The sequence below is a fragment of the Lissotriton helveticus genome, chromosome 1_1, assembly GCF_964261635.1.
Source record: "Lissotriton helveticus chromosome 1_1, aLisHel1.1, whole genome shotgun sequence".
NCBI classification, from domain to species: domain Eukaryota; kingdom Metazoa; phylum Chordata; class Amphibia; order Caudata; family Salamandridae; genus Lissotriton; species Lissotriton helveticus.
The window spans coordinates 2,006,204,638-2,006,230,337 of record NC_136057.1 but is presented as its reverse complement, the minus strand read 5'-3'; the positions used below and the strand labels follow the sequence as shown (position 1 = coordinate 2,006,230,337).

The 25,700-nt window shown below is 48.1% G+C and overlaps 1 protein-coding gene across 2 annotated transcripts in view; it reads left to right on the top strand.

The window, feature by feature from the left end:
- OLFM3 (olfactomedin 3) overlaps nt 1–25,700 on the top strand; it is a 624,029-nt gene that overhangs the window by 526,813 nt on the left and 71,516 nt on the right. The window lies entirely within an intron of this gene.

The window sequence follows — 25,700 nt, the reverse complement described above, 5'->3', positions numbered from 1 at the left end:
GGCGATGGGATCAAAATCACCACACACTCCACGCGGAGAAGACTCTGTGGGCCTGAACTACGGCTGGGTAGGCCCAGGACTATGGTACGGTTGGGGCTCCTGTTGATGTTGGGGATGGGGGTGGGGGTGGGGGTGGGGGGTGGGGGGAGGGGATGGGAGGGGGACCACAGTTGGGGTGTCGGATTGGTCCCTTGGGGGAGGGGGGGGTGAGCTGGGGGAGTTGGGGAGGTTCACAGGGGGACTGTTGGGGGGGCAGGGGGGAGGGACTGAGGGAGGGGCTCAGTGTGCCAGGGGGTCCTGTGGGACTGTACTGCTTTTTGACTCAGTGTCAGAAGCACCAGGGGTATGTACTTTTGCTGCTGGAGGCAGGTTTGCCTTGCTATGCATCCCTATGGCTTGTGGCGCGTTTACCTTCTTGGGATGGAGTCTAGTTTAAAGGTACTAACCCTCAATGTGAAGGGCCTGAACAATCCAATTAAGCGTAGGACCGTGCTTTCATACTTGGAGAATTCAGAGGCGGACATATGCCTCTTACAAGAGACCCACCTCCTACCTAAAGATTGGCATAGGATGCGCGTGCGCACCTTTCCCCAGCAGTTTTTCTCCTCATTACCCACAAAAAAAGCGGGGTGGCTATTCTGGTTTCCAGGCGCTTCCGCAGCAGCATAGGCGACAAGGCGGGGGAGATCAAGGGTAGACTACTAGCATACACCTTCCTTATGGGGAACTAGCGCTTCACGATTGTTTACCTCTACGCCCCGAACTCAGGGCAGGAAATGTTTTTGAAAAAAGCCATCTCAGAATCGCTTCAATCCCCTGCCCCTCTCCTACTCCTTGGGGGGGACCTTAACCTGGTAATGGATACGAACGCGGATAGGTCGGGTCACAGATACGGGGACACCAGTGCCATGACTGCTGCCGGTAGGGAATGGCTGCAAGAGAGGGGGCTGGTAGATCTGTGGAGAGTCGCCCATCCCAACACGACACACTTTACATTCTACTCACATGTTCATCACACATACGCCAGGCTGGACCACTATCTAGGCTCTACTGAGCTGCTAGCCACTCTCAAAGACGTAAGCATTGTTCCAGCGGCGTTGTCTGACCACGATGCAGTAGAACTGACGCTACAGGTTCCTACGTCTGTCCGGACCCCGGGGACGTGGCGGCTGAGGGAGACTCTCCTGCAGCGCCCGGAGGTCACCGAACAGGTCCGCGCCTGCCTCACCAATTACCTGGCCATTAATGACGTCCCCGGGACCTCGCTGTCTGCCCTATGGGGGGCCTTGAAGGCGGTGGTCCGTGGCGAGCTTATTGCCATTGCGTCAGCAGAGGCAAAGGACCGTAAGGCAAAGAGGGATGACCTCACTGCCCAGGTCTCTGAATTAGAAAGGGCCCATAGCCGAACAGGCGCCCCACGAATTTGGAGGCAACTCAAAGCTGCCAGGGCCCAACTAGCTAGCTTAGACACGGACCGTGCCGAACTTGCCGCACTACGTTTGCGTCACTCATACTACACGGGTGGCAACAAAACGGGCCGCTTACTTGCTAGCGCCCTGAAGGCGAAGATTCAGCGTTCCAAAATCACTAGCCTCACTGACGACAATGGCCTGGACAACACAGGCGACCCCCAGATCGCAGACGCATTTAAGACATTTTATGCCACCCTGTACAAAGCCGACTCAGTCTCACCGGAGGAGGCCCACGCTTACCTGGACTCATCGAACGTCATAGAGTTGTCGCAGGACAACGCGGACACTCTTGATGCCCCTATCCGCGTGGATGAGGTACTCGCCGCTATTTCTCGCCTTCGCCCCCTTAAGTCCCCGGGACCTGATGGCTTTTCAGCCGGTTTCTATAAGGTCTTTGGTCAGGTGCTCGCCCCAATCCTCACTCGGCTTTTCAACTCCTTCGAGGGTCCGAGCTCCATCCCCCCGGACATGCTGGCAGCTGAGATAGTTGTGCTGCCCAAACCGGGCAAAAAACCCACATGTTGCTCAGCATTTCGGCCTATATCCCTACTTAACCTGGATTTGAAGATCTTCACAGGTGTCCTGGCGACGCGCCTAGGCCCATGCCTTCCTGGGATTCTGGAACCTGACCAGTCGGGCTTCGTTCCAAACCGCCAATGTAGCGACAATACTAAGAGGATACTTCATCTGATTGACAAGGCCCACTTCCAGGGCTCGGACTCTGCACTCTTAGCGATCGACGCGGAGAAAGCGTTCGATCGGGTAGATTGGACCTACCTCCAGCAGGTCTTGCGGCGCTTCCGGGTTGGCGAACGATTCCAGGCCTGGATTGCGAGCTGCTATCACCACCCTCAAGCTCGTGTCCGCTTGGGCGGTCTGTGTTCAAACCCCTTTGAGATCCAACGGGGCACAAGGCAGAGATGCCCTTTATCGCCCCTCCTATTTGCCCTCTATGTGGAACCCCTGGCGCAAAAAATCCGCGACAACCCTGTCATTCACGGCATGTCCTTTGGCCGGGAACCTCATGTGATAGGCTTATATGCCGATGACATCCTAGCCGCGTTAGACCATCCGGACCGCTCCATTCCAGCCTTTTTGGCAGAGCTAGATTCCTTTGAGGTTGTCTCAGGGTTCAAGATAAACAAAGGGAAATCCCTCATCCTGCCTCTGGGCAGTAATGCCCAACGACATTCACCTACACCCACCTACAGGGGGGGGCTGTCATCGACCGCGCGCCTCCCATACCTAGGCGTGACTCTCACCGCGTCCACAGAATCTACACTGACTCTCAATTATGCGGCCCTCTCCTCCCAGATCCAGTCAGACCTCACACGCTGGTCCAAGCAGCCTCTCTCTCTGCTGGGACGCATCACAGCAGTAAAAATGTCAGCCCTACCTAAAATACTGTACGTTTTTCAGACTCTCCCAGTGCTCCCACCAGCTGGTACCATCGCGACTCTACAGGCGGCCTTCCACCATTTCATATGGGGGGGCAAGAGAGCGCGCTTACACAAACAATTGTCCTACAGAAGCGCAGACGAGGGAGGCCTTGGAATCCCTAACCTTTTCCAATACTTTCAGGCTGCTCAGCTTCGATACCTGGTGGAGTGGTTTCGACCAGAGTCCGAGAAAGACAGAGCAATGGCCCGCACATCCCTTTGGAAGGTTCCATTCATGTCCCGACGGCACAGACCACGATATCTCTTGCGATCCCCCATCACTCGAACTGTCATGCGGATCTGGGATGCGGTGGCGGTCAAAAGAGGGCTTACCACTTTCCCCTCTCCACTCACCCCCATTTTGGACAATCCTGAATTTCTGCCTGGTAATCACCCCCGGGCGTTCTTGCAATGGCGCGGCTTCAGTTGCCTCTCTGCCGGCCATTTCTTTGACTTGCAAGGTTTCCTTACCCTACCAGACATAATTCAGGGCTACGACGTTGCCTCCCCACACTTATTTCAATATTTCCAAATTAGACACTGGCTCACACACCCCGACGTCACTCCCCTGGTCAGCAGGCCCATGACTGTCTTTGAAAAGTGGCTCGTAACAAAAGAGTCGGACAAACATCTTATCACAGAAATTTACAAGATGCTCACACCTCCCGCACCCTCTGGCAAGACGACAGGTCAAAAAAGGTGGGAGGCGGAACTGGGGCGGACCCTATCACCCAAGGAATGGAGCGCTGTGTACTATAGAGCCTCTCACACTACACGAAACACTGCAAGCAGGGAAGCGGCGACGAAGCTAGCTATCTACTGGCACCTTACCCCAGCCCGGCTCCATAAAAGTAACCCCACACGTTGCGCGCTATGCTGGAGAGGATGCGGAGAACCTGGCACCTTAACTCACCTCCTCTGGGAATGCAGGGAGATCCAGGAATACTGGAAGGCAGTCCTAGACGACATAGACTCAACATTTGACACTGAAATCCCTAGGTTCCCAGCTTACGCCGTCTTGGGTCTGCCCAACGCACTCACTTTCCCCCTAAAATCCCCCAGAGGCCGCCAGACGGGGATCGCCATGCAGGCAGCTACGCAACACATTCTGTCCCTCTGGGGTTCCAATACCAAACCAACTCACACGGGGTGGCTGCATAAAATATGGTTTACTTTGGGGAAGGAGCGCATCCAGGCCACGCTCACACATTCCACGGCTGCTTATCGGAAGGTATGGCTTCCATTGCTGTCTCTATTATCCAGGGAATTCAACGAGGACACATGTCCTAGATACCTCCGCATACTGCGACTCACAGAGCACACGCATGACTCCTCAAGTACATCTGGGTGATGGCACCCTCTGTTATATGATCACAGCTATGTTAGTTTCATGGATCTGGCACACTGGGCGGGAAAGGGGGAGGGGGTTGGGGGTTGGGGCGGAATAGTTGGTTGGGATGTTTACGTATACAATCTCAGTACCTCATTACAAGGGACATCTACGAGCTTGGCAACACACCATTGTTACATCGAGCATCACCTGATGTCTGCCTGTTTTGCAGAATCCATGCACCTAACTGCCTCAATGTCTTCCCTTGTCTGCTCTGCTTCTTGTATGCTGTAATGCTTATTGTTGTTTATGAAATCAATAAAACAAATTAAAAAAAAATGATAATATTTACAGAACAATAAAAAGTGGCGGCAGCTTTGTCTTGAGATTCCATCACAGGGGCATACAGACTTTGAACCAGTTCTCATAACAGGAAATGCCACCAAGTGATGTACAGTACCCAATCTAAGACGCGTTAAAACAAATCGATGTGAGTTCAATGTAACCTCAGATAGATAAGACTGGAAGCCTTTATTTAAATCAAGCTCTTGGTAAAAAACAACCGATGGTAGCGTCCTAGATTCCCTCACTCTATTCTCTTTCTTATAATATAGAAATTTCTCCTTTAATTCCTTCTTAGAGATAGAGGCGGCAAAGTCTGGATGTAGTAGAATATCATTGTTAAATAAAATACGATACCAGTGGTGTATATATTTCAACCATGGTATGAGGAGAAAGTAATCAAGTTTTAAACAATCTCGTATTATTTGTTGTGTGAACAACATTTCTGATTTTGCCCAGATGGATCGCCATAATGTTAAAGGGCGCAAAGCCGCTAAGTCTGTAATGTAATTAATCCCTACTTCATATCCCCATGCATTCCTATGGGAGGGCAGGCCACTCTCACCACACATACACAGAGAGCGCACACACTTTACACTGGACCACAGTGAAAAAAGTGTGCAGAGGCCTAAAATTACCAACACCAGGTTACAGAAACAGGCTAGGCAAATGCAAAAAGTTTCAGGGTGAACCTGCCAAAACGGCCAAGTCAAACACAACCCCCTTCCAGCCAAAACGCAGGGCAGACCGATCATTCCCTTGATGGGCTATCCTGCTTTGGGCGATAGAACAAGGATGCTGGCCTGCACAGCAGGGACACCCTCTAGTTCTACGCCACTCTGAACCCACATGGTTTCCTCTCAACAAGAACTCTCCGGCCCAACTAGGATACCCCACTGGTACTCTCTAGTTGTCCTCGGCCAGGACCAGGCCCTAGGCCATCCGATGTCACGGGTCCTGACCAATCCACAGAGAGGGGGGCAGTAACCCCTGGCACACAATAGCCATTCTCCACTCTCCTTCTCAGTGTAGTTCCAAACTACCACTGATCCTTCAACCTAGGGTCCGCACCCTCAGTCTGACCAGAGGTCATGGGCAAGAATGCCCCACCCTACCTCAACTTCTGGGGTTCCTCACCCTCCCAGGGGAGCACCCTCCAGAACACAACTCTCCCACCAGTTCAGGACCTCTCTCCATCACTGGTCTACCGCCTGGGATCTACATTCACCGGATGCTCCGGGGTCAGGAGTGAGGACTCCCTCCCTCTGCGCTCCCTTCCAGTGTTCTGCACCCTCCCACTGTAGAGCACGGGCCCCCTCCTTTAAGATGGGCCGCACCTGCTCTCAGGGTAGTACTACCATAGTCAGCCAGGGACCCAAGGATCCCGGCGAGGCCTGCACCACCCCTTCTGGGAAACACAGGTTCCCTCTCCTTTCAGATGGGTCCTTCCTGTGTTCACAGGGGTACCCCTAGAAGGCAACCCGGCCAGGACACTGGTTACAGATGCCCTGCCTTCCAGGTCAGGCTACAACCCGAACCTGGCCTTCCCCTCCTCGGGGAACGACCTCCAGAGGCCCCACAAATAGTCAAGCACTCCGGGCGGTCAAATGGCCAGCAAACCAGGACTTCACAGGGAGCACGCATGCCCCCCTCGAGGGTGACACATTACTAATGTGTCGTGTGACAGTCTGCCTGTCTCTCAGAACAGAAGTGGCGTCACCATGCTCACTCACAGATGGCTCAGCCCTTCTGGCTGGCCCCTGACCCACTGGCTTTTCCACTGGGGTTGGTTGTCCCCCTCTCACCCCTCTAGCAGGACTTCTGCACGCTCCACTTAGGAGCGGTACTGCCCAACACCAGGACCACCGGAGTTCTGGTTACAGACACTCCCTGTCCTCTAGACACAGGAAGATCTTCCTCAAATGACCTGCCAGTACAGCCTAAGGCCCCCGACCTGGCGCTCCGTTAGGGAACCCTCCAGGCCCTGAGACAGGGTTTCGGGCACAGGGAGACACACAGTTCCTCCCACTTCTTCTCCTCAGAGACAGGACGTGGGCCCCTACACCCTTCCCATTCTTCTGGGACCTAGCTGGGCTACACATGAACCTCTTCCCCCACACAGGACCAGAAGATACACAAGCCACTCCTTTTGGAATCACTCCCCAATGCCTCTGCAAGACTTCTAGCACACCGCCAGTGGTCCACCTTCTCGTCCAGTGCATCTGCAGGACCTCCTGCACACCACCAGAGGTACACCTCCCGCCCATGCAAGCTCCTTTTATCACCAAAAGAATTCACACCAACTCCTCCAGTTCAACACACCACTCATTCACACACGCCCCCTCCAGACTGGAGAGACAGCTCCTCACTGCCCCTGACTCTCAACCTGTACCCCTCTTACTGAGCACCAGGCACCATACACTGGGAACTAGGAATGGGAATTCACGCACTGGACACACTTTAGCTGCCACCACTGGATCCTACCACACTGGGGAATCCAGACATACACACTACCCTCTGGGGATAACCACCCTCCCGAGCTAGCTATTTCTCCTCCACACTCCCCCTCTCCTATCTACCCACACCTCTGGAGAGAGGAACAGACGATTAATTAGATTAGATTCGATTAATTATTTGTATAGCGCTTGAATCACCCCCAAAGGGGTATCTCAGCCCTGGGCAGTGCATCATCAGCAGAGAGCGGGAGGCTTAGAACAGGGTAGTCTTCAGGGATTGGGCACTGGACCCAGCAAGGGACTCCCTGTCTATGGGAACCTTCCACACCTACTGGCATCCCGCCCTGTCATTTTCTGTCTTCTGCCACTAAACATAAAGCGCAGGAAACACCATTTAAAAATGATACTCTTGAGGAGAACACAAAATCATAAACAATAATCCCCAACATATCACTATCTAAAATGCAGAGATTTGTAATGTAGCCAGTTGTCACTGTGGTACTGTGCAAACACAAGTCCAAATCCTCACCGCTGATTACTAATGTTAGAAATGGGATTTCTGGTTGGCTAAGGGGTGCGCCAAAGCCAGGCAGAAATCACCACTCTAGTCAGGGCAAGGGAGTTACACGCCAAAGATAACCCTGCTCACCCCCTTGGAAGCTTGGCACGGCCAGTCAGGTTTATCCAGGAGGCAATGTGTAAAGCATTTGCGCACGCACGCAGCAACAACATCCCAGGCAAACAACAAAAGGAACTCCACACAAGGTTATGTAAAAATAGCCTTTGTATTTTCAAAACACATTAGACAGTAATCACACAATATACATTGTGCCAACTGGCACGGGCAATATTCACAAGGGATTATTTACAAGGGACAGGGCCACGTGGGACACTGTCATGATTAGCACTTAGCAGAAATTGGTAACAGTAACATAGGTCATAAACATTCAGCCAGTAACCACTGGTAATTACTGTACTCCACCTCAACCTGTAACATAAAGTACATTATGCACAGTCACCTCAGGCACAAATTACATCCTGCGCCAACCTCACCAGCATAAACACATTATGCAATCTCCTCACTAGTCTAAACACCTTAGACCCTACCTCCTGAGTATAACTCACATTAGGGGCGTAAATCACAGAGTGAAACATACTCACTTACACAAACCTAAATAGGTAAAACAAACTCATAAGCCTAAACCATATCTAGAAGTATCAAACACAGGGTGTGTAAAACATACTAAATGCATTACATTGCCTAGCACCACAATCACGTCAGCACATAAATCACATTAGGGCCTTGCGCCCTATACATCTACCAGTCCCCCTGGCCAACTGGCCATCTCAAGAAGGGGCTCAAAGGCCCTCTGTCCAGAATGTCAGGGCGCGCTGCCTAGGCAGCGCCAGTCATGGGTGCGCCATCTGCGCAAACCTAAACGTTGCAGCTGCCCACTACTTGCTGGGCAGCTGAGAACCATCCCATGGGGCCTAAACGCTGCAGTTGGCACTAAGTGCTGCGCAGCTGTATAAGGCCTGGCACCTCTGTGCCACCTCTGGCCCTCTCTCCTGAATTTTGCCTCATGGTGGAACCATCTGGCTCTGGAATACGAACATGGGGAGCGTTGGAGCCACCTAGGCTCTAGGAACAAATATGTGAAGGCTGGAGCCACACGGGGCTCTGTGAATAAAGATGTCCCCCAAAGAGCCCCTTGACTCTAAAAATAATTTGCCCAATCGTTGAAGCCATCCGGCTCTAAAGATAATCATATGCCCCCAAGGTCGGAGCGCGCTGGATCTGGGGGGACACGGGCCCCTGAGGACCCCACTAGGCCCATCAACTAAACCTGCACCAAACATGGGAGCCCTCTAGGCTCTCGAAAATAATGGGGGCGGGAGAGCCACCTAGACTCCTAAAACAAACGTGCCCCCTGTCGTTGGGGAGGCCCTCTCGTCAGCGTGGCCACCCTGGCACGGACCATGCGCCTCGATATGTCCATGGACACTGGGACCTCCGCAGGGGGCCCTCTGGGTAGCCATCTCCACGTTGCAGCGGCCCACTGGGCAGCCGGGGCCGCTCTGACTCTGTGCCCCCACGGGCACCATCACACTCAAGAGCCGCCGCCCCCACTGAGCCCTACTCACCGGCTCTGGTCGGGGCGGCTCTTCCTTCGCCGGTGGGGACTCCTCGTCCGTCCTCACAACCCAGGGCTCTCTCTGCAGCACGAGAGCCCAGTAGACCGGTCTCGCCTGTTCCTGCAGCAGCCGCGCTTCTCTCGAGGCGGCGCGGCAGCGAGCGGGGCTCTCCCGCTTCTTCACCCGGGCTCCCCTCCGTGGAGCCTCGGGACTTCCTACTGGCACTCGAGGAGTCGGGGTAGGCTCCCGTCCTCCTCGCACACAGCCCAGCTTCCTCCTTTTCGTCCGGCTGCCCTTCTGCTTCCGTCCTGCAGCCCCGCCCACAAACAGGCGGGCCGCGGGCGACGGCGGCAATCTCCCAGGGCAATTTCGGCCGCATTAAAATGAGGGTTAGGCACCCTCGACATAAAAAATAACGCTGACATGCAGGTTGGGCACCCGCTAGGGCTTCGATACGCGGGGTGGGCACCCACATTAATTTAACAAAGGAAACTGAAGACGCAGGGTGGGGACCTGCGCACAAAGTTTAAACAAATCAGCGGGGTCTGCACCCGCTCGATCACGGCCTCCCAGGGGAATACCTCGCCGGGGAAGCCTCTCTCAAGGGTCAGCAGCATCGCGCTGCGCAGCCCACGCCCCTCCTTGGCAGGGCAAGTAAAATATAGCACTTCCAGGTGCTAGAGGAAGCCACAGTCCTGGGGCCAAGGCAAATGAAGAGCAAAAAGGTCCAAAAGAGTCCATCAGGAATCCAGGGGCAGGGCATGGCCCAGGGAGGCAAGCCTTCCCCTGGGCCCCAGCAGCAGCACTCCCCTGGTAGATTCGAGTTGAACACAAGAACATTTTCATGGGGTCACAGCCCCTCCTTTTATACACAGATTTCCTTTGTTTCCAAAGGTACAGGCAAGGGGCGAACCAAAAGCAACTGGTTCTGGAGCACTTTGTTTTGCTCAGCCCCTCTCCCTATTCACAGGACAGGCCAGGGACATCAGACAAACCACAGGGGGTGGAGCCAGCATTGTGGAGGGAAGTCCTCGCCCTATTCAGGTCCCCGGTGCAACTCCTCCCTGCCATCATCATGCAGATCTCCCATTCTCCACTGGGCAGACCCATTCTGACTCCTGGAGCCAGGCACAGCAGCCAGCTCCAGCACAAGCCAGACAATCAATTCACATTCACTGCACAGACATGCCAACTTCTAAAATTGGCACTTGTCCACTAGACACAATAAATCTGCACACATCATCACGCAGCATTTAATCTCACGAGTTCGCACATATCAAACTCGACCCTGCACTCCCCACACATCAGGAACTACCATGGACACACACATCCCCATGCATTACTACGGGAGTGCAGGCCACTCTCACCACACATACACAGAGAGTGCACGCACTTTACACTGGACCACAGTGAAAAAGTGTGCAGAGGCCTAAAATCACCAACACCAGGTTACAGAAACAGACTAGGCAAATGCAATAAGTTTCAGGGTGAACCTGCCAAAAGGGCCAAGTCCAACACACCCATTCCCAGAAACTTTGCAACACCCTAGCGGACTTCCTCCACAACAAGATATCCACTATCTACAAAAAATTGAAGCCAAGCACCCCACTCGGACCTCTTTAGCCATCTCACACCCACTGAAGCAAGACTCAACTACACACTCACCACCTGTAATCAGCTTATCGCACAGAACACCATAGGGATTATGAACTCCATCCACTCAGGAGCCCCAACGACCGCTGTCCTCCCCACATCTTCAACCTATGGAGGAAGAAGATAGCTGCAAGCTCACCACCCTCTTTAATGCCTCCGTCACCACTGCCACCTTCCCTGAAGAATAGAAATGCACAGAAGTCAAGCCACTTCTCAAGAAACCATCCACCGATCCCCGAGTATTCAAAAACTACCATCCCATCTCTCTGCTCCCCTTCCCCATCAAAGTACTTGAAAAAGCCATCATCCGCCAACCCCCTGAACACCTAGAGAACAACCATCCCCTCAACACATCCCAAGCCAAATTTCGCACCACCACAGCACTGAAACTACCCTAATCTCTGCCACTGATGACTTCAGAACACACCTTGTCCAGGAGAGGTGGCAGCCCTGGTCTCTCTGCAGTGTTTCAGACTCTGTCCCACCATACCATCACCACATTGGAATCAAAGGATACACCTTCAAGTGGGTTGCCTCCTTCCTCACCTGGGGAGCCCAGAGAGTCTGGCTACATCCATTTACCTCGTAACCCAAGAACATCATCTGTGGCCTCAAGGCTCATCCCTCAGCTCCACTCTGTTCAACACTTACATGCCCCCTTGGCCAACATCATCAGAGCCCACAGATTAAACATGCCCTATGCAGACAACACCCAACTCATCCTCTCGGCCTCAAAGGAACCCAACACCACAAGATCAAACTTCCGCAGGTATATGACGAGCATCGCTTACTGGATGAAAGACAACTTCCTGAAAGTCAGCACAGACAAGACAGAAGTGTTGGTCTTTGGTAACATCACATCCCTGTTGAACAACTCCTGGTGGTCCACAGTGCTAGAACCCTCTCCCACTCCAACAGACAATGTTTGGAATCTCTGTTACATCCTGGACAGCAGATTCACCTTGAAAACCCAGATCAATACAGTCTCATCTGCTTCCCCACTCTTCGCATGCTCTGGAAAATCCTGAAATGGCTCCCCTTCAACACCAGTTGTACTGTCACTCAACCCATAGTCGCCAGCCACCTGGACTATACCAATACACTCTACACAGGAAACCCACCTAACCTCCTGAAGAGACTGCAAACCATACAGAACTCCATGGCCAGACTTATCCACACCTTCAAGGCCCTGCACAACCAAGGACCAGCCTACATTAACCCCCGACTGAACTTCTACCAACCATCCAGACCAGTGTGCTCCACCTCCTTCTTCCTTACGCACACCCTCGATATCCGTGGAAGTTACAGTGGAGGACGCTTCTCTTTCCTCATGGAAAAATCCTGGGATGACCCCCCTGCACCTTTGGACCTCTGTCTCTCTCACGGAATTCCGAAAGGCACGCAAGACTTGGCTGTTCAATCGAACCCAACTAAAGCAGCAATAACCTCAGTGCCTGGATACCGTCACAGTTGATCAGCCACTTTTCACAAATCCTGTTCGAATTAAATTGAGTGATATACCTAAGACTTAGTTAAAACAATTCTAAAGGATTCTCCATTTATTTCTTCACAAACATGTGAAGGTTAAGCTTTCCTTAGAAAAAAACACAAGAAGACCAGTTGCTGCAGAGGAGGTTTTGGATTTCCAAACCTTGAAATCTTTCAGTAAATATTTTCCCTCCAGCAAATTAAAATTGCTTTGTGTTTCTCTAGGTCAGAGGTGCCACATTGTATACCTGTTAAAAGTCTTGAATAAAATGTAGTAATCACTCAAATGCCATTCTGTCCAAAGATTTATGAGGGAAGCTCCATCTATCGACTGTAAAAGTGGTCAGACAACTGATTAGCAATTTTGCAAAGAAATTACCTTCATTCTAAATTTACATACTGAATCATCATTATAGAATGTCAGTAAGTAAGTAAAACTTTATTTGCATAGTTGTTTAAAACCATTGCAATACATACAAAAAATAAAAACCGTGTTTAAAATGTTCGGGCTCCCTCATTAGCATCGCAGCATGAGTGGCTAAAACACTTCTGTGTGTAATTACAGTTATAGCGTCCCAGCTGATTGTGCCTTTGCAACCTTTAAGGAAAATGCAATCCATTGTCACAATTAGTCGACCTTGTAATAAGATTACCCCCATGAGCAGATGCCCTGCACCTTAAGGATCAATTTGGCATTTTTGCCCGAGCTGCTTCAAGGAATTTGACTAGCCTTGTGTTCAATTGTGGCGCTGAGGGATCAAAGCATGCCAAAACTGCTTGTCTCCTTGACCTGATCCCTCTTTGATTAAGGGGAATTTTTAGCAGCTGCCTCCTTTCTTGACACATCTCCGTGCCAGTGCAGATGATGTGTGTGATGTCGCCCTGATCCTTTTTGCAGAGGCCGCATAGATTAAAAGCCTGTGCCCTTTTCCAGGGAGGGAGCTGCTGCGTAGTTGGTAACACTCTTAACCGGAACTTTAAGAATTTTAATTTCAGTATTTTTGAGTATCCCAAGTTGAAGTAGCGTTGAGGGGCTAGGGATTTATATGTGGCCAAGGTCATCCAGGCGTGCGCTCTGGCAGAAAAGGTTGCCTTATCCTCTAGCAGAGAGTGTATCTTCAGCGTCTTCCATACTGTTTTTTTAAACGCTGAATGGAGGCAGTGTGTGTCCCATAGAGGGGAAAGGCCTGTGGTTGTCAGAGCCTCCTGGAGATATTGACCTGCGGTTGAGTTCTGCCTCTGTTGGATTTCTTGCCAGAGAAGATGGTTTAGTGTGTTGTGGTTTGCTGATCTAATCTTATGCCAGCAGTTGATAAAAGTTCCATGGCTGGCCCAGGTTTGCTTTATGAAACCAAACTTCAATCGAATTTGTGCCGGTGAGGTGTAGGTAGGGAGGATGAACATTGATCTATATGCTTTGGCAAGTGTTTTATCCAGGAGTATGCTAGCTCTCCCACATAGTGCCTCAGTACCGTAAGTAATAGAAGGTAGTATTTTAGCCCGGGCTACCATCAAGAGTGAACACAGTTTAGCAGATAAACCGTTCAAAGAAAGTGCAAGGATCATCCCTTTCCTTTTGATCTCCTCTTGCTGGCGACTGAATAAACCTTGTTTGTCTATGTAAATTCCCAGGTACTTGTAAGCCTCTGCGGTTTCGATGCATTTATTACCCAGGTACCAGTGGTGGATCTTTTTTCGTTTATTATTGATTGTCATAGTCCTCGTTTTGCTTAAGTTTATTGAGAGACTGTTTTCTTCTACATAGACCTCTAGGCAGTTCAGGAGATGTTGCAGGCCCACTGCCGTGTGGCTGAGTAGGACAACATTGTCCGCGTAAAGTAAATTAGATATTGGGGTTCCCCCTAAACTAGGTGCATGCAAATTGCAGTTATTGAGTGCCAGGGTTAGCTCTGCCATGAATAGATTGAATAACATGGGGGCCAGGACGCACCCCTGTTTGAGAGCTTTCGATGTTTTAATTTTTCTTGAGAGGTGCGTTCCTGAGCCCAGTTTGTCTTGAACCCATGTATCGGAATGTAGGAGCATGATCATTGTTAAAAGGTTGTTGGGGATGCCCCATCCGGCTAGCTTAGACCATAGTTTGGGCCTCTCCACATTGTCAAACGCGGCGCTATAGTCAATGAAACAGGCATGGAGCTGAATTTTCCTGCGTTTTGCCAAGTCCATTAACATTGAGATTGCCATGATATTGCTTATTGTGCCGCAGCTTTTTCTGAATCCTGTCTGGTTTAGAGGAATTATTTTGTTGTTTTCTGCCCGCTTGACAGCTCCTCCAACAATGTGCCTGTGAAGTATTTGGCTTCATTGTCAATCAGGGCTATTAACCGGTAATTGGCTGGTAAGTTCTTGCTGCCCGTTTTATGGATTGGGACGATAATCGACCCTTTCCATGAATCTGGAATTATGCCCAGATGTCGTACTTCCAGAAATAGTGAGTAGTGTATTTTTGCCCAGTCCTCCGGCTTTTCCTTAAACACTGCAGGTGGAATTCCGTTCGGCCGTGGTGCTCCCTCCTTTTTTCCCTTCTTGATCTGTTTTTTGATTAAGAGCTGTTCAGTGGCGGGTGAACATTTGTCGCTGTGTGGCTTTCCTCTGGCATGTTGAGATGTGCTGATTGCCTTTGAACGTAGACCTGTTTCGGGAGTTACAGGAGGGAAGCTACTGCTTTCCCTGCTCCAATTGATGGTATCACCTTCCTCCCTGCATTGAGTCAGTGACACTTTGGCTATTAAAGTGGGATTTTAGATAGCTTGCCCATGTTTCCTCTAGTATGAAGGATGTGAGGCCCCCATGATTCGGATGTATTATCTTGTTTACTGTTTTCCAGAATCGGTCACTGGCAATATGCTTGATGTTGTGCAATAGTTTAGCCCAGAGATCCTGTTCATTGTTGTTGTTAAAAGTCCATTTCAACCTCTTCAATTTGGTTCTCTGTTCCTGCACATTAGAAATAAGCAATAAGTTGCCTCTGTTATGGCGTAAGGATCTTAGCGAGCCATTTATTGATTTTTTAAGTCCTTTGAGTTGTGTTCTTTGACCTGCAGATAGGTTATTCTGTTGTGACTGTCCGAGAGAGGACCTAGGTTTTATAACTGTTGCCTTTTGGGTGCTGAGATTGGTTATAAAACGTTCCCAGGAATGTATCTGGTTCTTGCCAGGCAATTGGACAGATATGAGATTGATTGCTGTATCTGTCAAGGTCTTTATAGATTCTGTTGAGAACTTAATCCTCTTATAGTTTGTTGTGTAGCTTGTGCCTAATTGTACAGCAGGAAAGATGCTATGCGTAGCTGTACCTGCTAGAGTAGCCTCCTGTTGGTGGTGATCACTATCCCCTATATCACACATTTTGAAGCCTGTTACGTGTTGCAGCAGTGAAAGACTGACAAACATATAGTCTATAAGTGAGCTTGCTAGCTCAGTGTGGTAACTTGCCGCTGCAGGAGTGTCATTGACTGTTCTTCCGTTGAGGACCCTCAGGTTTAGGTGTTCCAGATCTTCCAGGAAGCAGCGGTTTAGCTTGTTCGGCCTCCCATGCATAAAGGAACCTTGCTGAGGTAGATTGTAGTGTGTTGATTGGAGACAGACTTCCTTTGACTCGGATGTCCCCATTAGGAATAGGTTCATGTCCCCTGATAGAATAAAGTTTGAGGCTTCCGAGCAGTCTGCATACAAAGTTACTAGTTCAATTATTATTGCTGTGTCAGTTGTTGTACGTTTCGGATGGATGTAGACATTGAACAGGATTACTTCGATCTTTACCTCTGCCCATGGGAGAGTGAGTTTAACTGCTAGTGCTACATCCATTTCCGGTCCCGTCACTTCCGCTGTTGGTAAGGATGTTATTGAAATGTAGGTCGCCAGCCCTCCTAAAGCGTGGCACATTTTGCTGCCCTTGGTGGCGGGGCGGACGAAGAAGCGAAATCCGTGGATGTACCGTGGTTCCGTGAGCCATGTTTCCTGTAACATGATGATGTCAAAGTTGTTAAGATATTGAAGGAAGTCTGCATCCTGGGTTTTTGTTGCCAAACCATTTACGTTCCACGAACAAAGGCGTATCATTGCTTCTTTCGACGCAACTTTATCCTGGGCTATGTAGTTATTGTGTCATTGGGTCGCTGTTTCAAGAGTTATTGTTCTTACACATTGATCGGCAAACCCGGAGTTCCGGCTGCTTGAAAGTTCCGCCCTTAGAGGCGCAAATTGTTTGGCTTAGTTAAACGCCCTTCTAGACTCTGAACAACTGAGAGCCCCTTTTAGTACCGAAGTGGAGGGACGAGAGCATTTTTGTGATGCTTGTCTTGGGTTCATGGTTAGTAGTGGTGCTGGTTAAGCTGGCAAATGATAGGGACTGATTTGGATGCCCCAGTCTTTAAAGGTGGTATAGTGGTTTAATACTCTTTGCGCTATAGCTGCTGATTTCCATAGTGCCCTTGTTGTTTCTGGGTTTGCTGGATTGTCTGCAGGGAGGAACGCAATTGCAAGCAGATCAGAAGTATTTAAGTCATTCAAGGTGGGAATAGCCCGAAGTAGTTTTAAAATATTCCCACGATTCAGGGAATCATGGTGACCTTTTGTGGTGTACTCTGGTTTGAGCAATAAATAACTCAGATACAGCATCTGGTCATTTAATGTATAAACTATACTTTCCCGTGTCCCTGGTTGGTTGGCAGCGATTTTTAGCTGCGATGGATGGTAATACACTTTCTGGTCTTGATGCACAGCTACTCATTTGTCATTGGGCCCTTTTCTTATGAATGTTGTCAAGGTTGGAATTCCCAGAGGTATCTGAGCTTGCCCAAGGAGAGCAGGCGGTAATAGTCGATCGGGGTCTATCCTCGCTTGGAACCCATCCGGAAGAAGTGCCACTGCTTGGGATATCCGGGGCTTTCTCTTTGCCGATTCATTGTTTCCGGCTGGTACGGATGTTGTGCCCGGCTGAGTCTGATCATGCATGAGGAAAGGGGGCTGAATCGGCAGATCTGAGGTTGTCCTTGCTTGGTTCCCTTCTGATACGGGTGCCACTCTCTGGAATGTGCCAGTCTTCTTCTCTCCCATTGCTTCATTGCCCACTGGGTAGTGAATTATTTTTTGCCTAGTTGTTTGCCAGGTGCTTATATGAGGAGACTCCTCATCTTGGGGTGTTAGTTCAACTTGCCTAGGCAGACCCGCTTGGCTATGTATCTCGAAGCTGGTGTTAGGAAGCGGAGGTCCAAAACCAGTTGAATTGGATGTTTTTTCATTTGCTGAGCCTAGGTCTGTGTCTTCTTGGTTAGGAGGGTCTTCCTTTGTTCCCATTGGCTTGGTGGCTTGGTTAATGGATGCTGCTGTGTAAGGATGGAGACCTCTGAGGGTCGTTTTTTCTTGCCTGCCGTCCTCTTTGCAAGCTGTAATTAATTGTGGGCTCTGTTTAGTGAAGATTGGGTAAGTCTGTGTGGTAGAGATTGGGTAAGTCTGTGCTTGCTTGAGTGGCAGTAATTTCTGATTGTGACCTTTTCTTTTTAGCTGACGGCGTTGTTTTACGTTCAATGTAGTCACTCCCGTAGTTGCCGTTGCCACCTTTGGCGAGTCGCCGCTGCTGTTCAGAGTGCTTACCCTTTGCAGTGAGCCAGTAGCGATTCGTTTGCAGGGTTTCTCGATTTTTATCGGGAATGCGTTGCTGTCGTTAGTGGGGCCATTATTATCCCTAACAGTGTCGGATGGTTTTTCCTTCAGCTCATTGAGCACGGTAGAGAGCATTGCCAGAAGGGTTGATAGCTTGTCCACAAATTGGCTGCACCCGTATTGGAGATATGATGCTGTTTGTGCCCTTCTTATTAATGAGTTGAGATCCGCCAGTTTTTCATCAATCCCTGATGTAAACACTGCCAGTGTGTTTAATAATGTGAGCTGTATGTCCATCTTATCAGATTGATATTGTAGTGCCTCCACTGACAATTGCATAGTTTTTAGGAGGGAGGCTCAAGCCCCTCCATTTTGCGCATTTGGGCCCCCCCCGCTCCTCAAAGCCCTCGTCTCCCCGGTGACCGAGAGTCTGCTAGTCGAATCTGAGGGTGGTTCAGCTTCAGCTTCGTCGAGAGAGGGTCCTGGTGTTGGACTGGGAAGTATGCTGCCAGCATATCCTCCCATTCCTGAGTTCCTAGGTATGACAAAGCGGCCGCATCTTCCTCCTGCATTAAAGGTTTTGAGTTGACTGGCGGGGGTGTGGGCTTCTGGGTAGTTTCAGTGGTAGTTCTGATGTCGCCACTGATTGTAAAGTTCCTTTCGTTATTGTGATCCTTGGAGTCCTTGTGGCAGGAGGCCACCCCTTCAGTGGCCACAGGGGTGTCCTGTTTAGTCAGCTTGTTTTCTAGACTGAAAGGTGCTCAACCCGGCTGCTTTCTCTGGTTAGCCTGTAAGTTTATTTCCATTGGCAGTTGCTGACCTTCTTCAATTGAGGGCTTCGTGCCTGAATGGATTCAGGAGTTTCTGCTGTTAACAGTGAAGTCGTTGCCAGTGTGACGCTGGTTACTGATAGTGAGTGTTGTACTACTAGTTGTAGTGGTGGCTGAGGCTCCTTGGGTTCTAGTGCCTTTTTTAATGCCTCAGGGTCACTTAGGGTTGGACCAATAGGTTTTGCGTCTCCTGTAGATTGTATAAACTGTGCAGTGCGATGCACTGAAGAACTGGCTAAAGAGTTGGTTGCAAGGGTTCCAGTTTTATGTTGTTTTGAAAATTTCTCAGTATTGATTTTGGCTGGTGACCCTTCATTTGTAGAAACCATCCTTACAGCTGAGTTTGTATTAGTGTGCAGAACAGTTGTTAAATGAAATGCGGGGGTCTCCAATTTGTCTGGCACGGCGTAATTATGAACTTGATTGTGCACTTGTGCAGTAATTTGCTGCTTCTGCTGGATTTGTAGAGTTGACTGGCTTAGCTGCCCTTGCGGTGGTACAAGATCTGGTGCTTGGTCTGGAAATAAGGGTGTCTGAAGACCTTTCTCCATGTAAATACTGGAGTACAGGGCGGCCCCTACGTCCTTTATGAAATTGAATTTTGTAAATATTTTTGGTTGAACCAGTGGTGCTTTAGGCTTCGCTCTTTGTGTCTCTCCTGCACTTGGGTTGCTTTCTATCGAGATTAAAGCTGGTTCCTCACTGCTTCGATCGGAGGAGTCCAAAGAGAGGCCTGCTTTGCCCTTTTTACTCCGAGCTGCGGGCTTCGGGCGACTGCTCACCCGAACCCGACCTGACCTCATGGTGAGCAAGCAGATAGACTGCCTTGTCAGGTGAGGTAAGGGGTGTAATGTTGTACAAGGTAAGCAATGCTTATTGTTCTTGTTGTTCTTTTTAGATCGTAGCACAGGCCAGCTATTGTCTGGCAGCCAATGCTGCCCCAAATTCCCAATGTCCAAGTGCCCGATGCTCTGAAACTGCCCCCCACTGCTATCAATGCAGATTCAGAGGGGGAAGTGACCACACAGAAGGCCGCACTGAGGTATATGCTCCTGGGAATGTGGATTCTGTCTTTTCTGCAGTGAAGACGAGTGGGGCACGCATGGGAGAACGCAGGCTACTCCCGACCTAGTCGGGCCGCCTCAGCAGAACCTGCCACGGGCACACACTTACCGGCCGCCAACTAATGACGGCCGTGCTCGCCCAGCCTACCTTGCTCACTGGATCCCAGTCCTGGCCGGTGCCAATTGGGAGGCTAGAAGGCTGGAAGACTGGATGACTGGAAGGCTCCACTGCCCCCTCTGATGAAGAGCAGCTCAGGTCCCGGTAGCCGCGCCGGCTTGTCACGGGGGACGGGAGCTGTAGGGCACCGGCAAGAGGCAGCAAGGAGCCGGCTGCCGCGGGCTGGCTGAGAGGTGTGCCGGGGGCTGCGGGCAGTACAGGCTCACCCGCCTATCGGCCGCGCCGCGCACCACGCTCCACGCTCGCTCCTCCTGGTCGCCTCGTTCACGTCCTCCCTCGTTGCCTCGCTACCTCGACTGGAGCGGCTGAGCAGCTGCGAGCGAAAACAAAAGTCGGGTCTGGATCAGCAGTCTCAGAGTCATCGAGCGGTCCTCGTTGTTTCACTAGTATACTAGTAACTACTATAGAATGTCAGTAGTTTAAACCTACAAAACAAAATGCTAATGTGTAAAAGTTGGTACTGGAATGGCAAGGTAGTCAGATGGGATATGAGAACATTGTTATTTTTGCTTGATGTACAACGATTTATTTGAAATATTGCTGAATTGTAATTGTGGACAAAATGGTAATAAACCTAAAAAAAGAAAATTACTTTTAGTATATTATTGTGTTTGCTTTATGTGCAAGGTCCTATTTTAGAAACGGATGGGTTGTATTTGTGGAGTAAAATCGGAATAAACCTGAAAAAAGAGAAAATTTCTTTCAAGCAGGAAGCCTACCAGTCATGGTAAGCATTAAACAGGAGGCAGCTCTGATTCAACTGTTTTCGGAGCCCTGGCAAAATACATTTTTTATGACTGACCTGTCCTACAAAGTTGCTCTAAGACCATTTGTCAACTCCCAAGGGTTGAGCAAGGGACTCATTTATAGAGACCCTATTTTGGACCCAGTACCATGTTGGTGGCCTTGAAGCTCGTGTTAGGTGACTACCTACCCCTCGAAATAACCCACCTTCCAACATTTCCATAGCTAAAACAATCTCAGTACATTCTAATCAAGCTACTTTTATTTTAATTTTTGGTGGGGAATAAAGCAAAAATACATTGTCCACCCATGTTTTCTCTACGATGTACCAGTTAGTGATTGGAGGCTTCTCAATAAATCTTTTTTGTACTTTTTTCATCACTGCCTTCCTTCTTTATGTGAAATAATGTAATTCTAAGTGGTCACTTAATGTTGCTATTGCTATACACTTAACATGCTGCATGTCCTGCATGAGCTACAGCAATGTCTTATTGGTTTATAGTACACGACAATCAAACTTCATTCTTGTGAAATCCTAGTCTTTGTCCTCTAATCAAGTTCCCTCTTTTTGTCATGAATCCATTCTATTCACAAACAAATATATTATGTTTGTGTCATCAATGAATTTCTTATTGGGGCTTAAAAATCCACTTCGGCCACAACAGGATTTTTAAGAGCTTTATTGAAAGACAAATTCCTCGACAGCCTCTGGGTTGTGAACAGCTTTAGTCCAAGTAAACACCCCAATATATATTTGCTTAACTTTATTTATGGACCACTTTATTGAAAGACATATTAATCGACAGTTTTTGGGCTGTGAACAGCTTTGGCCCAAGGAAACACCCCACTATATATTTGCTCAACTCTATTTTTGGTCCACTCGTTCTTCATCCTCGCATCCTTATCTCTACCATACCAATGAATCTCATAGTAGCAGTCACCAGCAACCCAAACACTAGTCTCCAAAACTCTCTCTGCACATGGAAAGAAAACAATCCTTGCTTTCTTTCCACCTTTTAAAACTAGCTTGAAGTTTGCAGAACTCTTACTGTATTTTTAATTTCCAGTGCAAAAACAAGCTGTTTTGTAGAGTGTCACTTAACACGTTTTTCACAGCCTAAGGGAATAATTTTGCAGGAACTATTGAATAACTTACTTTTTTGACAACTGACGGAATTTACTTATGTCTTAAATTATAATTGAAGGTTTGCGCAGCAAATATATTTTGACATCAAGTGTCAATCCTTAGAGAGTTATAACAATTTTCAGATGTTGTTCTACTGCTAAAATGAAACGACCGTGCCAGAATACAAGATTAGTTTTGAAGGATTTTTAAAGCAATCTAAACAGATTTAGTACGTCAATTACTTGTTCAAGGTTATTAGGCAATGCTTCACTGTAGAAATATTTTCAGATATAGGAATACTATAACTACTCGATTAGCGAACACATCCTTGTACGAACAACTGTGCTTTACTTGATGTAACAGAAATCAATTCAAAGACAGACTAATACCTCGGAAAATGTAGAAGAGAATGGTCGCCGTGCAACTTTGTAATGATCGTCCCTGATTAGTTAGCTTGCCATTTTGCAATTTTGCAAGAGTATGAGGCCAGGATGTATACATTGTCAAATGGTGCAGATGTCATTTTTGCTATGTCAGGTGGTTCAAATGTCGGTGCAACTTTCCGTGGAAATATTGGTGAAAATTTGCTCCATTTTGAAAGAGCAGGCATTGTTGCACAGTGGCGATGGGGGTTGCCTCTGCTCGGTGTCTCACCTTTACAATTGTATTCAGCTATCTTGAACATCCAACTCTAAGGGACGCTTGTATGCAATCTTCTGGCCGTGTGTGCTCTCCGTCTGGTGGAAAACACGTGCATCATTTCATAAGTGCACAAGTGGGACAGAGAGTGAAATGCTGGTTCCTTGACAATGAATATTTCAGAATGCGTTATATAATTCTTACGGTCCGATTCCAGATGTCTTATTGGAAATGAAGCATAATTCATCCAAAAAAGGATGCCATGATTATTATCCACCGTGGTATTCTTTGATCAAACATAGAAATTCGATGTGAAGAATCAAGAGCTTGTGTTATGGGTTAAAAACAACAGGATGGGTAGGATTACCTACTGGTAATCTTCATTACTCTGACCCCTTATACTTCGTCCCATTACTTACCCTGTGGATTTTTGAGGAGAATCCTCACTTTAGTCACCCCCTAACAAGCAACTCTCAGAAAACAAACCAAAAAAGAAACTAAACCTCGCCGACTTTATCCACAAAGGGGTAGAAGACTTCCAGTCCTCCTGCTGATACCAAGCGTCCACAAACACCCCCAAATCAGAAGGTATAGACAGAGGGAATGCAAGTAATGAGATGAGAAATAAGGATTTGAAGAAATCAAGATTACCGGCAAGTACTCCAAATAATCCCACCTCATCCATTCCTTTTCCCATTACTTACTCTATGCAGGAAAACCCAAGCAGGCATAAATGAATTACCTATGACAGAATTCACAACACATATATCTGTTTAATATTCAATAAACAAAAAAGAACTAGCACGCCTCTACCAAAACAACTGTAGCTGTAGACCAGATTTAAAACTAAGAACTACTGTACCAAAATCTAATTCTGGGCTAAATTCAACCTACAATTCTCAATAATGTTAGGCCAAGGGGCCCAGATTGCAGCAACACGAGCCACGCATTTACCAAACCTGGAAAAAACCTAGAGGCACAAGATCGGTTTTGGAATAAAAGATGGAAATTACCTTTTTTTCCAAAAGGACAAAGTAGAAAGCAAAGATTTCTTCCCGATATGAGCTTGACCAGAATTAATAAAGAGAAACGTAATACAGAATGTAAAGCACAGGTCTCAGCAATGTGAAGCATGTACTCGTGGAGTAAACACAAACAAGCATTTGCAATGCAATCTGTCATGCCTTTGGGACCTTATATGTATTTAGCTATGCAGCACATTAGCCTGGGTGCTGAAAACATCTACTGTTCTTTAACATGGAGGGAAAGTAAGTACCAAACTTTGTGACACGCCAGGTGTTCGAACACATGGAGAGAAATATTGCCTTTCAGTGGGAAATAGTATAGTCTAAAGCTCTGTTTTTAATATAAAATCAGGGCCTTCGGTGGTCACATCACTAAAAATAGAAGATTTGAAAAAAATATTTTTGTCTACGGGTGCTCGTTGAAGACAAGTTCTATGGACTGGAATCTAGAGAATGCTAAAGTGATTTTGGCATTTTACTGACCTCGGCTGGTTGTTTTATATCAAGACTGTTAAATAGAGGCAGTTGAACAGAAAAAAAGTCCCTAAGCGGAAGCAGACAAGTCCTAGGGCTGATCTCCAGAGCCCACAAAGTACATACACACATAAGTTTATACTAAAATATATACTAGAGGTCTTGAATGCTCGAGCTGAAAAGAATAGGAGGACTGGGTGTTTTGCTCCGCTTTAGTAGTGAAAGGGGGTTATCTTTTTTTTTTCTGAAAGTTGCCTGTCAGGAATGACTGAAGTGAGGAATCTCTTCATAAATACATAAATACAAAGCGTAAATTAGGGGACGGGATATCAGAGAATCGTCAAATGTTGGGGAGCGCAAGCCAGGGAAAAAACATAGCAAGCAATGTTTTTCAGAACTCTGAAGGCGCCGCAGAGCGTCGAGTGCGGAAAACTCGGCGAACGGTGCAGAGTTCACTGCCCGGGCTTAGTTAGGAATCCATATGGAAAAAGATCCAATGAGAGCTCCTTCCAATTCTAATTAAATTAGCATCTCTAATTGAGTGTAGCGATATTCAAAACTGGATTTGCTACCTGGAAACAATTGCTAAAACGAATGCAGCTCTTGTTGAGTTATGGGTAACTGAGGAGCCACTCTTACGTTAGGATTGGAGGTACTATCATCACTGGATCCTTTTCCTTATGAGGGATAACTTCTCATGACAAATATAGTCAAAGTATTAAGAAAAAAGAGAGGAGAGGTGTGAGATTCGAGGAAGAGGGTGTTTTTTTCAACTGATTAGAAAATTGAATGAAAAATCTATATTATATTTTTGCCTTTTGATGTTTTTTTTCAAGATTATGTGTTCAAGATGGTAATCCCCATACATCTCACAGCCGGGGACCGGGAGGAACGAAGGTTACTAGGACGGTATGGCCTCGAACTGAGACCACTACACCGCTACCCTCGGTCCTTTGAGTGGCACAAAGCCACCCAAAATTTGGATGGAGCCTGGCAATACAGAGACACACTCATACACCAATAAGGAGAAGCTACTCTTCCCTTGAAAGACAAATTGGATAGGGACTTCCTTCCTAATATTCCCTACACATAGAGGGGGATTCTACAACTGCCCTGAAGAAAGTCCTGGACCTTTACGGCCCTCGTGGACTGAAATATATCGGCACTTACACTAGGGTCTTAGGACCATCGAAATCCAAAGAGACCCGTTTTTTATAATTTTTAATAACCCGATCTGACCCAAGAATAAAGGGAAACCAGGGGTCAGATTTAGTTTTCTTCTATTTAAGTCCCCCTGCCTTCATCTAATTAAGAGCTACCCAACACTGTGGTTGAGCCCACCTCGACTTTTAGGGGTCGGGGAGACCCGATGATGAAGCATGACATCACTAGGGTGTGTGAGGCTAACTAAAAAGTACTAGATTTTTACCCTTATACAGCAGGGACATGATTAGCATGATCCCATCTCCCTAAGTGGTTAGGTGCGTATTCCATACCACAATAGATGTTCATCCTTACAAAATACCCTGTTCGAGAACTGGTCTCGAAAAGAGTGTAATTGGAGTATTTTTTGTGAATGTAATCCCCATACACAACACAGGCAGACATTTAATGTTTCTTTCTTTCCTTAATGTGATATTTACTTTTCTGTTGATGACAGCCTTTTGAATGTATTAAAT